This window comes from Amblyraja radiata, chromosome 13 (genome assembly GCF_010909765.2).
Source record: "Amblyraja radiata isolate CabotCenter1 chromosome 13, sAmbRad1.1.pri, whole genome shotgun sequence".
Lineage (NCBI taxonomy): Eukaryota > Metazoa > Chordata > Chondrichthyes > Rajiformes > Rajidae > Amblyraja > Amblyraja radiata.
Genome location: NC_045968.1, coordinates 13,425,706 through 13,442,060, shown reverse-complemented (window position 1 = coordinate 13,442,060; position 16,355 = coordinate 13,425,706). Strand labels below are relative to the sequence as shown.

At 41.5% G+C, this 16,355-nt stretch overlaps 1 protein-coding gene across 4 annotated transcripts in view; it reads right to left on the bottom strand.

The window, feature by feature from the left end:
* Positions 1-16,355, bottom strand: part of naaladl2 (N-acetylated alpha-linked acidic dipeptidase like 2) — a 663,050-nt gene that overhangs the window by 518,913 nt on the left and 127,782 nt on the right. For 3 of the 4 annotated variants that reach the window (XM_033031267.1, XM_033031271.1, XM_033031268.1), the window contains one exon: positions 10,230-10,317. The exons of the other annotated variant lie outside the window; for it this stretch is intronic. The gene's annotated coding sequence lies outside the window, so the exon portion shown is untranslated. The remainder of the gene's footprint in view (positions 1-10,229; positions 10,318-16,355) is intronic. 4 annotated transcript variants of the gene reach the window in all.

Genomic DNA, 16,355 nt, shown 5'->3' with positions numbered 1-16,355 from the left:
AGTTGTGAGGGAAAAGTGGGTGGAGAGACATATGTGAGCCTGGGAATCTTTGATTAGTCCTAGCAGAAACCAGAAAGGGGTGAGAGAGGGAAAGATGCGACTGGTGTGGGAATGAAGAGCATCTGGCAGAAATTACAAAGAAAGAGTGCTGGAAGTAGAGGCAGGTAGGATGAAAAGCAAGCACAAAGGAAATTCTGCCTGACGGGAGTTGGAGAGAAAGCAGAAGTGCAAGAAATGGAGGAGATGCAGGTCAGGCTCCATCAACCGCAGCAGAGGGAGAACCCATTTCCTGAAAAACTAGGGCATTTCAGATGTTGTGAGCAGTGGCTCTTCTCGCTGATGCACTGTTTAACCCTGAAGTGGCACACTTGTTTGTCATGGTAACGGATGTTGCATTTAAATGTATCACGTCTTACTATGAGTCAGATAGGTCAGAGGACACATGTTGCCGGGATGTAAATGAATGGCAGATGAATAAAACAAAGCATTTATGTTCAGTGTCCTTGATGCATGTTTATTACATTCGGAATCAGGCGAGGATCTGACATTGGCGACGAGGATGAACTAGTGATGTTTAGTTCAACTTTTGAAGCAGATATGGCATTTATCGAAGCATCTGGATTAGAAGTTTGAATTCATTCGACCCAAATGGGGAGGCGAGTGTTGTGAGTGCATATTTTGAGGCATGGCTAGAGGAATTTTACTCAAAGCAGATAGCTTAGGTCAATAGACAATAGATAATAGACAATAGGTGCAGGAGGAGGCCATTTGACACTTCGAGCCATTCAATGTGGTCATGGCTGATCATCCCCAATCAGTACCCCGTTCCTGCCTTCTCCCCATATCCCCTGACTCCGCTATTTTTAAGAGCCCTATCTAGCTGTCTCTTGAAAGCATCCAGAGAACCGGCCTCCAACACCCTCTGAGGCAGAGAATTCCACAGACTCGCCACTCTCTGTGAGAAAAATTGTTTCCTCGTCTCCGTTCTAAATGGCTTACTCCTTATTCTTAAACTGTGGCCCCTGGTACTGGACTCCCCCAACATCGGGAAAATGTTTCCTGCCTCTAGCGTGTCCAAGCCCGTAACAATCTTATACGTTTCAATGAGACTCCCTCCTTCTAAACTCTAGAGTGTACAAACCCAGCTGCTCCATTCACTCAGCATATGACAGTCCCGCCATCCCGGGAATTAACCTTGTAAACCTACGCTGCACTCCCTCAATAGCAAGAATGTCCTTCCTCAAATTAGGGGACCAAAACTGAACACAATACTCCAGGTGTGGTCTCACTTGGGCTCTGTACAACTGCAGAAGGACCTCTTTGCTCCTATATTCGATTCCTCTTGTTATAAAGGCCAACATGCCATTCGCTTTCTTCACTGCCTGCTGTACCTGCATGCTTACTTTCATAGACTGATGTACAAGAACCGCCAGATCCCGTTATACTTCCCCTTTTCCCAACTTGACGCCAAGGTCTGAGGTCTGCTTGTTGAAGGAGCAAAGCCGGAGCTCACATGACGGAGAGCATTGTTATTGTACAATGCTGGAGCTTCACCGAGAGACTCTCAAAACACTTTCAGAGACGGGTGGAAAAGCAGATTATGTGATGGCAGTTGCTGCTTTGAAGAAGTATTATGTAGTGCAAACAAATGCTACATTTCAATGACATGTATTCTGGCAATCAACCCAGAGAGAGGAGGAAAGCATTGCTCAGTTTGTCACAAAATTATGTCAAGTTTCTGAGGGCTGCAACTATGGAGCTGAGCTGGAGAATCAAATCAGGGATCAGGTTGCACAAAGTCGCAAATCAAATGGCTTAAGGCGCAAGTTGTTGGAGAAAGATGACACGCTAACATTAGGGGAAACACTAAAAATTGCATGTTCATTTGAAGCCTTAAAAACCCAGTTTAAGACCATGAGATTGGATGGAGGAAGCCAAGATCACATCTACTGGCAGTCGCAAGGGACATGGACATGGTAAGGGTCATTCCAAAGCTGAAGATGACTGTGAGTGTTTTCGATGTGGGAATTTTGGCCATTTTGCCAAGGATTCATGTTGCCCTGCCAGGTGTCAAACGTGCAGAAGGAGTGGGGAAAAAAGTACAATTTTGCAAAGAAGCGTCGAACCCCAGGCAAACCAAAAAGAGATGATGGAAAAACAAATACATTTGGAGGAAGAGGTGCTGAGAGATGGATACTATCAAAATTTACGCCGTTGATGAATGTTCAAGTGAATGTAAACTTGACGAAACAAGGATAGATGCAGGATATGCTTTTGCTATCAATAATAAGCATGCAAAGGTGCCAGGGGGAATTGGAGGTGTGGAAGTAGACATTATAGTTGACTCGGGAAGTGACAGCAATGTTATTGAGAGAGCACTGTGGGAAGACTTAAAATGGAATAAGATAAAATGAACTTAAAGTGTGAGAAGGAATTGTATCCTGATACATCATCAAAACCACTTCTGACGGTTGGATGTTTCACGGCAGGTGTCCAAACAGGTGATAAGCACACTATGGCAGAATTTGCGGTCATAGAGAAGAAAGGAGAGCCACTCATGAGTAGAGAGACTGCTCAAGCATTAGGTGTGCTACATCTATCTGCCTATCTATCTATAACTATATCTATATCTCTATCTCTATATCTCTATATCTATATATCTATGTATCTATATACATAACTAAAACTCTGATCTTGTGTTCTTCTGGTTTGTGCAAAAACGGTACGCGATAGCGCTGCGATTTTTCGCCAGCTCACTCACCGTTCTCCTGTGCTGCAAGTGCAACAAGTTTCATTCAGATCGGTGGTATATTGTAAAAGTTAGCGAGGTTTAAAAATCTTAAAAACCGTTTGTGCGCAGATCGATATCCTCTCCTGCCAGTCAGCGCCATGTGGATTAGTCTTTTCTCCTGTCACTCCCCGGGTTGGTCTGGCCCTTCATGCACCATCTCATCTTCAATGAGGGACGCTGTGGATGGCCAGCGGAGGTCTATAACCGGATACAAATTTTCAGAGGGACCGGAAGCGGCGCGGAGTCAGAGATGTCGCCAAAAGAAAGCGGAGACTATGATCCCGGCGGAGAACGACCAGCGACCAGTGCCCGCTGTGAGACCCCATTGCACCTCCAGCTCCAGCCCCTTCCCCTCTGGTTCTCCTCGCTGGCTCCTGCCCCCCTCTTCCCCATAGCTCTTCCCCGTCTTTGTTCCGAGCTCTCCCTCCTCCCCCCTGCACACCTCTCTCCCCCACAACCCTCCCCGCTCACACCCCCCTCCCCCACAAACTTGCCCCCCCACAACCACCTCCCGCCAACACACCCCCCTCCCCCACACTCCCCTCCCCCCAAAACCTCTCCCGCTCACACACCCCCTCCCCAACAACCACCCCCACCCCCCCACACACTCCCTTCCCTCCCCCACCCCCACATTCCTTCCCCCCACAATCATCCCCGCCTACACACCCCCCTCCCCCAGCCCCCAAACTCCCCTCCCCCCACAACCCCGCCCCTCCCCTAAATCCCCCCCCACAACCCCCTCCCCTACCCTAAATCCCCACTCACACACACCTCCCGCCCACACACCCCCTCACCCCACAACCCCTCACCCCACAACCCCTCTGCCCTACTCCCTCCCCACAACACCCCCGCTCCCTCCCGCGAACACACCCCCTCCCCCCACCCACACACTCCCCTCCCACCTGCCCCACCCCCCCTTCCTCACCCCATAACCAACCCCCCACCCCCACAGCCCCCTCCCACACACTCCTCTCCCCTCCCACAACCACCCCGTTCCCCACAACGCTCCCCGCCCATACACCCCCTCACCCCACAACCCCCCCCCCCCTGCCCACACACCCCCCCTTCCCCACAAACCCTCCCACCCCCACAACCCCAACACTCTTCTCAGCCTCCACGCCGCTCCCTTCCACAAAACCGCCCCTCCCTCCCCCCCACAACCCCACCTGCCCCATGCAAAACCAGAATCGAGATGATGAACTGGTGGAACAAGACATGATAGATCAGAATCCAGTACCGGTGCAGACAGAGGCAGCGGTCAGACCAAAACGTCAGGGAAGACCAACCAAGAGATATGAGGACTATGAGATGTATTGATATGTGAAAATGATGCATAATCAATGTAACGAATCCTAAATGGTGTTGGAATGTTCAGTTTACAATGCAATGATACAGATATCCTTTTTGTTTGATAAGGGAGGGATCTCATGGTGATCTTATAGAGGTGTACAAAATCATGAGAGGAATAGATCGAGTAAATGCAGTTTCTTGCACGTCTCTTGGTCTTCGATAGAGTAGGGGTATCGAGGACCAGAGGACATAGGTTCAAGGTAAAGGGGTATTATTCCACCTGGTCAGCGATGGCAGCCTTGCCAACGGTCTGTCTGTCTTTTTGTCTTTTCTGTTATTTTTAGTATGTTTTGAAAGTTTGTTCTCTGGTTTGTTTTATATGGGGGGGTGGGGGAGGGAGTCGGGGGGGAAACTTTTTTTCATTCTCTGACCTTGCTGGAGATGCAATTGTTTTCCGGATTGTATCTCCGGTCGCTTTGTGGCCTAACATCATGGAGCTGGAGGCCTTGCTTGGGACTGACTTTGAGCCCCACCGCGGGGACGTGGACTTACCATCGGAACCGATCCCTTGCCTGGTAGTAACGCTCCAACCACGGCCTGTGGATCTCAACATCGAGGAGCTCGCAGTCTCGGGTAGAGACAGATGTCGGGAAGCTCCAAAGTCGTAAGATGTTCGACCAGCCCCTATCTGGGGTCGATCGCCCGGCGCGGGGAGCTGACATCTCCCTGATGCAAGAGCTTGATGGCCCCGACGCGGAGGGCCTGACCGCCGGCTACGGGAGCCAAGATCGTCCGGTCAATGGAAGGCTTGAGGCCCCCGACCGCGGGGGAACGAAGAAGGGAAGAAATTGAACTTTTTTTTTGCCTTCCATCACAGTGAGGAATGTGGAGGAATCACTGTGGTGGATGTTCATGTTAAAATGTATTTTGTGTGTCTTGTTGCTTTTCATTGGTATGACTGTATGACAAATCAAATTCCTCGTATGTTGCAAAACATTCTTGGCTAATACTGTATGATTATGATTATGATGATTATGAACTTTTTCCACACAAAGGGTGGTGGGTGTATGGGGCAAGCTGCCAGAGGGGGTAGTTGTGGCTGGGACTATCCCATCGACAGGTTTGGAGGGATATGAACCAAGCGCAGGCAAGTGGGACTGGTGTAGCTGGGACATTGTTGGCTGGTGCGGGCAAGTTATTTTCCTTTTTTTCCCCTTTTGTTTCATAGGGCTGTATGGTAATTTGCATATTACTGTACCTTAATTGGTACACGTGACAATAAAATACTTTTGAAACCTTTGAATTTCTTTGTTCAAAAGTTGTGAAATTTAAAAATTCTCTATCTTAGGATGTTGGATGTAAAAGGAAAATTAAAGAACTACAGAAGTTTGATGTCAAAGCATCTTAAGGATATCAAGGGCTGAGAAAGATTTTTAGACAAAATGGGAATTGAAACTCTGGGTAATGAAATACGAATGGAGCTGAGGGTAAGTCATGGACTGTAACCCCAAAGGATTGTTTGGCCCATCCCTGCTTGTTTTATGCAAATCTCTTTTACAAATGTAGAATATTTTTACAATCCAAATACTCACCAATAGGAAAGTGAAGCGCATCATGCCACTGTCCTCTGATCTCTAAGGTCCATTCACTTCCAACTTTTGATGAAGGTGGAAATGCTATCTGTTGAAGACTGCTTGAGAACTGCTTTGTAAAATAATCTAAAATGTCTTTCTATGGAGTGATAACAGCATGAGGTCTGAAGAACAGCGAGGATTCATTGGAAATATGGAAATAGCCCAACATGAATTCTACATCTTGGAAATACACCCTGAATAATGTAGTTCCAAGACAATATTCCACATTTTCAGCGTTGGCATTTGATTAAGATTCAAAGCTCAAAAATAAAGCTTTTACTTTTTCATTTGCTATTTCATATCATTTTACTATAAGGACTACAGAGCATCAATTGCCACATGCTTTGCAAAATTCAAAATTAATGAACAATATTTCTAAATGACTGAAGTGTCAAAAAAGTCAAAATACCCAAGGTTAATTAATCCCCAATGTGAACACTAATAATTGCTCCCACAGTCACTTTTATCAGTCACACTGAAATTTCTAAAATTTTATTTCATCTCTGTGAAATGCCCAGGCACTTCACTTATGTGAGAGAACCCAAAGAAAGCAAATCATCTTTCAAAGCCAGCATGTCATCAGTTTTGAAATGGCTTGTAAGTCCAAAGATAGCTCAGAAAGTTGGTTAAGCAGGGCAGCAGTAATTACTTCCACAGTTCACCAAATGTGCACAATTCCTGCTCTAGCCCGACTATTTAAGGAAAAAAACTGTGTCTGATTGATGGCTGCTATAACTTTCTGTTGCAATTGTGGCATGTCCTTGACATGCACAGGCCTGTACCTTCCATTTCTGACCTACTATCAAAACGTCCTTGAAAGGTGAAATAGAATTGTGATCACACTTTTGAGACAAGGACAAAAACACAGCTTTAATGCTGTGCACATGGAAAGCAAGCTCAGTGCTCCCTTAATCATCAACTAACTGTGCATAATTATTCACCACTATCTACAAAAATTACTGATATTGTCAGCCTACTTTAAACAACATTTACATGACAAAAATAGATTTATAATTTTTTTTTTTTTTAATTCAAATGCAAAATTAAAGTACTGTCGATACTCTGAAAAAGGCAGTGCTCAAAATGAAGGGTATAAACTTCAACAAAAGGAATAATCTAATCTGACCAGTGATGTGCCGCACGGATCAGTGTTGGGCCCACTGTTGCTCATCATCTATATTTATGATTAGGATAACCATGTATTGGCATGATTAGCAAGTTTGCAGGTGAAACTAAAATTGATGGTATTGTAGACTGTAATAAAGATTACAAAAGGATCTAAATGAACTGGGAAAGTGGACCAAGAATTGGTTGATGGAATTTAACTTGGACAAGTATAAAGTATTGCACATTGGGAGGTTAAACCAAGGCAGGACTTGCACAATAAATGACAGGGCCTTTAAGAGTGTTGTAGAACAGGGAGGCCTTGGGGTACAAGTACATGGTTGCCTGAAAATGGCCACAAAGGTAGACAGGATGATGAAGAAGGTATATGTTTGCCTTTATGAGTCAAGATAATGAGTATAGGAATATACTATTCTGAATATAGGACGTCATGTTACACTTTTAGAAATTGTGAGTTTGGCCACACTAGAGTATTGTGTGCAGTTCTGGTTGTCATGCTATGGGAAGGATAGTCTAAACTTGAAATGGAGCAGTAAAGATTCACAAGGATTATATCAGGAGTGGAGGGCTTGAATTATAAGAAACTGGATAGGTGGAGTCCGTTTTGCCTGGAGCGTAGGCGGCTGAGGGGTGACCATATGAAGGTATAAAAAATAATGAACATCATAGCTCAGGTGAATGAATGGTCACTGTATTTTTCCCTCGATAGGAAGTCGAAGATTAGAGGGCATAGATATGTGAGAGGGGCAAGATCTAAATGGAGTACGAAGGGCATTTTTTCACGTGTAGGGCAGTGGGTTTGTAGCATGAGCTGCCAGATGGAGTGCTGGAGGTGGGAACGATCAAGGTTAAAAGACATTTAGATTGGTACATGCATAGAAAAGGTTGAGAGGGATTTGGGCCAAACATACACAAATGGGACTAGCACAGGTAGAAAACTTGGACAAATTGGGCCCAAGAGGCCGTTTTCATGCTGTTTGACTGTGACACTATAGCACAGCCACCTTCAGTTTCTCAAACATCATTAAGTGAAATTCATAGTTTTGAGATATGTCCAGGCTGTGACCCCCACTTCTCCCTTATCCAACTGGGAATAGTTGAATTTGCTCAGATTCATTTCACTGGGCATCATAAATTAATAATTAACAATCTCAAATTCTTCTGAACAAAAGTGAAAAGGCAAAAGCAGTTTCTTCCAATTTCAGCATTGCTTTGATCTTGAGAACTGCCTTGCAAGTTATGTTTCACAGCTGCAGTTAGACCTGTAAGGGGAGGAAAATAACCTTGCACAGAGATCTTAAATATTAGTTGCACCTACCTCAGAGAACTATAGGTTATAATGATCGAGTACATTGAAGATGAAGGGCATATTTTTGAGCACCGAGCGAATCAGAAGATATGGGTATCAGGCAAGAAAATGGCCCAAGATCATCCTTTGAATAATGGAACATAGAAACATAGAAAATAGGTGCAGGAGTAGGCCATTCGGCCCTTCGAGACTGCACCGCCGTTCAATATGATCATTGCTGATCATCCAACTTAGTACCCTGTACCTGCTTTCTCTCCATACCCCCTGATCCCCTTAGCCACAAGGGCCACATCTAACTCCATTTTAAATATAGCCAATGAACTGGCCTCAACTACATTCTGTGGCAGAGAATTCCAGAGATTCACCACACTCTGTGTAAAAAATGTTTTTCTCATCTCGGTCCTAAAAGATTTCCCCTTTATCCTTAAACTGTGACCCCTTGTTCTGGACTTCCCCAACATCGGGAACAATCTTCCTGCATCTAGCCTGTCCAACCCCTTAAGCATTTTGTAAGTTTCTATAAGATCCCCCCTCAATCTTCTAAATTCTAGCGAGTACAAGCCGAGTCTTTCCAGTCTTTCTTCATATGAAAGAACAGATTAGAGGTACGTTCGGCTCATTCCAACTATTAAATCTACTACCTTTCAAGTGTTAAATAAATAAAACTTTAAAAAGTATTGCCTATTAAATAATGAATAACACAAAAAATATAACAAATACTAAGTTGGACGTAATATCCAGCATGATTTCTGGCACAATAGCGCAGCTGGTAGAGCCGCTGCCTCAACTGCCTATCTTCTCCCTGTGTGCACGTGGATTTCCTCTAGGTGCTCCGGATTCCATGCTAATTGGCCTCTGTAAATTGCTCCTAGTGGGTCGGTAGTGGATGAGAAAGTGGGATAACATAGAACTAGTGTGCGAATGGGTGATCGATGATCAGTGTGGAATTGGTGGGCCGAAGGGCCAGATTCCATGCTGCATCTGTTAAAAAATAAACTAAACAAGACTTCCTTTACGCATAGGGCCAATAAACCCTGCCCAACTTGTGGAAGCTGAGGGGACGCAACACAAAGGGCACCCTACTCTTCCCATCAGTACAGTGGTGCTCCATGCTTGAGCCAAAAGCAGGTCTGTTGGCACATCAAGAGTCTAAATGCATCAGCATTTATATACAGCTCACCTCAGACACGTACATTTGAAGAGCATGTATTTAAGTCTGAAACATGCTAAGACACTATTGGCAAGAATCCAGCAGTCTCCAGAAGAGCCATCCACTGACAATCTGGTACAAATCTGATACAAATGCTCAAAATGTTGATTACATGCAAATGTTCAAACCAAATTTGATTACACTTTTTATTATTATGCCACCATCATAATCATAATAAATATATTATAACACACGAGCCAAATGTCAGTTGTCAGATTGATTGGTGAGAGGAAATCTCGATGAACCATGCTGATTTGCCTAAATCACATTTAGGATGCAACACATATTTTTTAAATATATTGCTTCTCAATATCAATTACAATTTATATCTGAGAAGATAAAATTTGACCCAGCAAATCACAGATGACAAAAGCGAATGCTACAGATTATAAATTGAGAGATCAATGTAACTATAAATATGTAAAATATAAATTACTGAGAAAAATATGCATGTCAGGGTATACATGCAAAAAAACAAACGAAAAAACTTGGATTGGACAAGCCAACAGCGAAAATTAGCAGGTTTTGTAAATATTACATGGACCAATAAGTTCATAACTATAATAGAGTAGTGGGGCAAATTGTGTAACCCACAAAGTGCATTTTCTGTCAAACATGTCTCCAGTACAGCTGACAATTATTTTTTTCCCTCACCAAACTTTCAGCAGGATGTGAATAACCAGAGATTAATTTTCTTAAGATTTATATTTCAGCATGGCAGATTTAAAATACAATCATTGACGCAGGATACATATATTGAGAATGTTCTTTCTAACAACTACTTCCAATATGAATATATCATATTTGATTGATTCATTGAATACTCCACTATTTAAAGAAAAATGGTAAAAAAAGAAAGTCAGTTCTTACTTCTAAGAAGTTATTTGCACTTTGACTCCTCCTTCAGTTGTTCTCAATGCAGAGATGTTAATGTTGACTCCATTGTTAACATTTGATTCTGGAGAAGGAAACACGACCAAACATGAATTACAGATGGTAAAATAGAAGAACTGAAACTATAGATAGGATATTGCAGTTCTGTATATGGCCCATTTATGGGACAATTCTGCATGATCTTCAGCTCAAATCTGGCATCCATCCTTCCTTCATTCATGCCTGCGGTTGACTGAACATATTAAGTGCTGCATCACCTCTGGCCCCAATTGATGTGCTGCTGACACCCTAAGTGTAAACTGCAAAACACAGCAGCTATGGATCTAAATCTTCGTACTGACTGGCATGCAATCAGCTACCACACAAAGAAACCCATGGATAAAATCTGTAACTGTCCTGTTATTTTAGTTTTTATAATTTCAGTAATTTATTTGGCACGATGTAATGTTCATTACTATTTTTGAAACCAATTCAAAAGCATTTTTATTCAGGAGAGTACATTAAACGCTCGTGAAAAGAGTGCATATGAAAAATACAAGAAACTGCTGGAAGTACAAAACTAACAGGGATACATCCGTGTGTCTTTTTTAATTATGTCATTTACAATAAACTACTTTGATCTGCCTGCTCCACAAAACCATTGATGGTTAACATGAATGTTCTTATTTTAATATGTTGCTCCTAACATTTTACCATCCATACGAATAGAGACCTAGAATTACTCTTCAGAGGGTCTCGGGAGACAGAGGGGGACAACCATTGTAAAGAGGAGAGGGAAAGTGTGAGATACGAGCTGGAAGTGATTGGAGGAATGTGAAGGGTGACAAGCAGATGGATCAAGGTAACATCAGGGAAAGGTTGGAAGATGAATTGGTGGATGATGCCATTCACCTTTCCCCTAACGATTCGATTATCACCATCCTTACGTACTATATTTCAGCACTGGTAACCTTCTTTTGCTGCTTATTACCCTCCAGAAGCTGTCTCCAACTTCATAATTACCTCCCCGTACCTAACTCCATATGCCCATCATCCATTACCCTTCCTCAGTTCACCAATTACCTCTGGCTCCATCTCACCACTCTTCCTCTTCTCTTTATACTGGCCGTCTCTCCTCTCTACTCTCAGATGTCGGGTTTTTACCCCAAATCACGGCAATTGCCTTCCGCTCACAGATGCTGATTGAGCTGCTGAGTTTCACAGCTGACTATTGTACTATATTCCAGCATCTGCAGTCTCTGGTATCTTCATAAATTTTAAGGACTGCTTTTGTCAAAAAGATTGCCCAATATTTATCCACAGAGCTCTGGGCCACCATGAACAATGTAGTTTGCAGTGCAAAACATCTCCATTCATTTTACAAATGCTATGACTGTATTATCCCGATTGTTCAATTATTTTGTGACCACATCCATTTAAAAACACTTATCCAACTGTGCATACATCTTTTCATTGCTTCTCTATCCATTTCCAGGCCCAGGCTTAGGATGGTTCCATAGGCCTTGAAATAAAATCTGTGTTTTAGCTTTAACAAAGACCATCAAGTCACCACCAGTGGTAAACAAAACTTCCAACTGGTGAATTAGCTAATCTGTTTCATTCAGTTCAAAACTCTCATATGTAACGCGTGCAAACAAGGCTATGCAAAGTAGTTTGTTTTCCAACCAACACAGAGGAGTACATCAATCTGGGATTATTTTGTGGTTGGGATGTTTTCTTAAATATATGAAGTTACAGAGATAACAAAGGGATTCATAACTATTTCCTGCCTCATGTTACCTCACAGCCACAATGCTTACCATTAGGCTTCACAGAGGCACACTTTGTTGAGCTGCTCCTCCTCAGTAACAGAGATCGAAGTTTGATCCTGACCTCGGGTGCTGTCTATGGGGAGTTTGCACATTTTGCCTGTGACCATGTGGGATTCCTCTGAGAGCTCGGGTTTCCTCCCACATCCCAGACATTGTATGTTAATTGGCCTCTGTAAATTGCCCCTTGTGTGCAGGGAGTGAATGAGAAAATGGGATAGCTATGAACAAGAGTGAGCATGACATTGATGGTCAGTGTGGACTTAGGGATTCGAAGGACCTGTTTCAATGCTGTATCTCTACACTAAACTAATATTGCTCACACCATTATAGGAGCATTTAAGCTTATTTCACTTTGTCCTCATTCTCTTTGAACTTTACAATTATCATTACAGAATTAAAATTTCTGCTCTGGAGAATACATGACATACAATTCTATCTGTATTCTTCTGCACTGAAAATAATCTAGATACTGTCAATGACCTTTAAAGAATATCCAATTCATTTTCTCCATGTCAGACAGAGCTTCTGTTGATCAGTATGCTCAAAGCACCATTCATCCCCGTTTGACACAATAATACTAATGAAACTCTTTGCCTTCAAGAAAAAATGTACTTCACAGGGATTTAAAATAGGGAGAAACCAGTTTCACATCTTCACAATTTGGCTCAATTATTTTAATGGCAAGGGGAAGTGGAAAATAATCTGTCAATTTAAATTTTATTCACAATATTTTTGAATTGCATAATAAAAATAACATAATTTCCCCTTTAAAGTTCGAATAAAGATAGCTACTTACTTCAAATTGTTAAATTAATTCAAAGGTCTCCTATTGCTGAAATGTGAAAAATAATCCCTTTGTTCTACTCTCTGACAAGCAAAGCTTCAAAGATAAGATGAAACATGTGAACAGAAATCAGTTCAGCTGAAGCTACATCCAAGAATGAGATACCTTTGGCCTCCAGACATGTAGCTGTCACTGCAAATATTGTCGTTGCAGAAGAGTTAACACTTACAAACATGAAATACAAGCAAACTGCTCAAGTCCATGCTAATTGTGCGAACTTATATTCATACAATACCATTAGAGCAGAAATGTTATCATTGGCACCTCACAGAAGTGTTATTAAATAGAATGCAACTCAAGGCATATAATAAGTAATCATGGCAGATAACTGGCTTGATTAAAGAGGCAGGTTTTAAGATTCAATCTTAAAGAGAGACAGATTTGTTTAATAAGGGAATTGCAGACCAGGAGGCCTTGGAAATTCAAAGCCCTGCTGCCACCAACACAGGGTAAATAAAACCAGAGATTCTTAAATTGCCTGAATTAGAAGAATGCAGATCATTATTGGGGAGAGGTGATTGTAGAGATAGAGATAGGCTAGGTATCTGAAAACAAGGATGACAATTTAAAACATTGAAACCAGGACCCAGCATAGGTTCACAAAAACATAGTGGAGAAAATGGTGAGAAGTAGACAGGCAGCAGTGCGTTATATAACCTCAGGTTTATTAAGGTCAGCCAGGAAGGCAGGAAAATAGTTACCTCTGGAAGTAACAAATGTACAGATGAGGCTTCATCTGGAGACAAACTATACTCGAGGCAGAGTTGCAGAGATAGAGGTATGGGATTTTAGTAACAGTACAGTTTAGTTGGGAGGCTATTCTCGGGGTCAAGTGCAGCACTAAAATCACAAACGTTTGGTTCAATTTCAAACTAGCAGACAAAAAACAAAAAGGAGGTGGGGTAGCACTGCTGGTTAAAGAGATCAATACAATAGTGAGGAAGAAAATGAGCATAGATACAGGTGAAATATGCTTGGGTAGAGCAAATAAATAGCTCAAAGCAGAAACTGCACATCCCTCCAAAAATTGGTAATGTGCACAAAAATCATTAAACAGGAAATTAAAGGTAGGTACAATAAAGGCAAATTTAATTGACACATCTATTTGTTGTTCAAATCACAAGGAGGTATTCCAAGAATGCATATAACCATATAACGCATGTGGGATGTTTCTCAAATACATTGCGAAACATACTAAATGGAGAGCAGGCATCATTTACTGGGTATTGTGTAATTAGAAGGGATTAATTAGAAAGTTTGTGAATGTAGAGAGTAACATAGTTGCAACTGGTGGTAGGGTCCTGAATCTAAATAATGGAAACAACAATTGTTTGAGACAATAGTTGAGCAGAATCCAACGAGGAACAATACCAATGGGGTTTATTTTGGATCAACAAACATTTGAGTATGGATGAACTGCGGTAGTTCATTCCTGTCCGGCACAAAAATAAAGCAGGAAGAGTAGTTAATATGGTTAACATGGGGAAAAAGGATTGATCTTAGATCCAGGAAGGAGACATATACAGTGATCCCAAAAAATCCCCAGCAATCCTGACAGCTGAGAACCAAGAAATTGTGGGTGGGAGTGGGGATATGATATGAAAGTAAGCTTGCAGGAAACATACAAATTGACTGTAAATGTTTCTATAAATGTAAAGAAAAAGATCAAAATCAAATTCAACCCTTTACATTAAGAAACAGAGGAGTTTTTATGGAAAACAAAAAAAAGTTATATTAATTGCATGAATTGTTTGGTCTGCATTCACAAGGAGGGAAATAACCTACCAGAGATGTTATGGAACTTTGGATCATGTGAGATGTAAGAACTGAAGATAATTAGTATCAGTGAGAAAATGATGCCAATTAATCTCCATGGCCTGTTAGCCTGCATCCCAGAGTATTTAAAGAAGTGGCCCTGGAAATAGTGAAAGAATTGGTGATTCTTTTTCCTGACATTTTCTTTTATTCTGAATCAGATGCTGCACACTGAAGGGTAGCTGGTGTAACTGCACTATTTTTTAAAAAATGAGGGAGAAAGAAAAAAAGAGTAAATTATCAACCTATTAGTCCCATTAGGCAAATGGGAGTTGTTTAGATCAGCAACTTGGTAGTACAGAGGAGTTGGGCCAAATAACCTATTTTCATACTGTATAACTTTATGAATCTAAATCCTGACAGATAAGATTGTGGAATGATGGGGAAGTCCATCTATAATCAGGATACAGGGTAAGCCATTCAGGATTGAGATGAGAAGATTTATTTTTTCCAAATGATGGTGAGCCTGTGGAATTATTTGATACAGAAGATAATTGAGGCCATATATTTAAATATATTTAAGAAAATTATTATATACAGTTCTTATGCCGAAGGAAAACAATGGATATGACGAGAAAGCAGGAACAGAGGACGGAATTTAAATGATCAGCCATGATCATTTTTAAATAGTAATGCAAACTGAAAAGACCTATTCCTACATTTCTCATAATTTCAAAAATAACGGGATGGGGCCATTAGGTGAGAATTTGTGGAGACAGAAGACATATCTTTCTTTCTTCCCAATATTTAATTGCATAAAATTGATGCTAATTTGTTCTGGATGTTGAATAAATGTTTGAAAATGTTAAAGTAGTTAAGGTACCAACAGAGGTCGTGTCATGTGACCTGGATGGATTATGTGAACAATACCAAATCTGACACTTAGTGACAACATCTAGAAACAGAGGCAATATGTAGGTGACAATACGAAGGGCCCAAAACCATATATGTGGGAACAAACGCTAATGTTGTGGCAGCAAAGACAGCAGTCATTTCAGATGATTTGCTGGCAACTGGGCAATAAATTTGTCAAACATCATCTTCCATTACCAGTATGGCATTCGCCTAAAATGCAGTTAATTTGCAAATAAAGGCAGTGAATCAAGGTCAAAGGTCAAAGGTCAAAAACTTTATTTGCCATTTGTGATTACACACATAGGAACTCTTGTGCGGCTATTCAGAGAGTCAAGTTAAGTTAAAAATTAAAATTAAAAATTAAAAACATTTAAAAAAAAAAAAAAAAAAAGCAGCATCACCACCTCCTTCCACTGAACAGGATTCATTCAACTTTGCAATCCACTGTGTTAACTTTATTCAAATGTAATTGTCAGGTCATTAGATGCTTATGGGATGTCAAAGGACTACGGTTCCAGTCAGGAAACTGACCACTGCAGTAAACACACAAAAGTTATGGTGCCACTGGAAACATAAGCAACAATTTCCCTTCCTGGATAGCTTGAAAGAGCCTTTCCTGTATCACCCAGATTTTGCTTCCACAGTATCATTGCCAGCCTTACTGTCGCCATTGAAATGTTGTTCTTCAGAGGGATATGGCAGATTTCATTCTCACATTGCTCCAAATGTTAACACCAATGATAAACATAGAAAATGAGTATTATTAAAACAATTCAA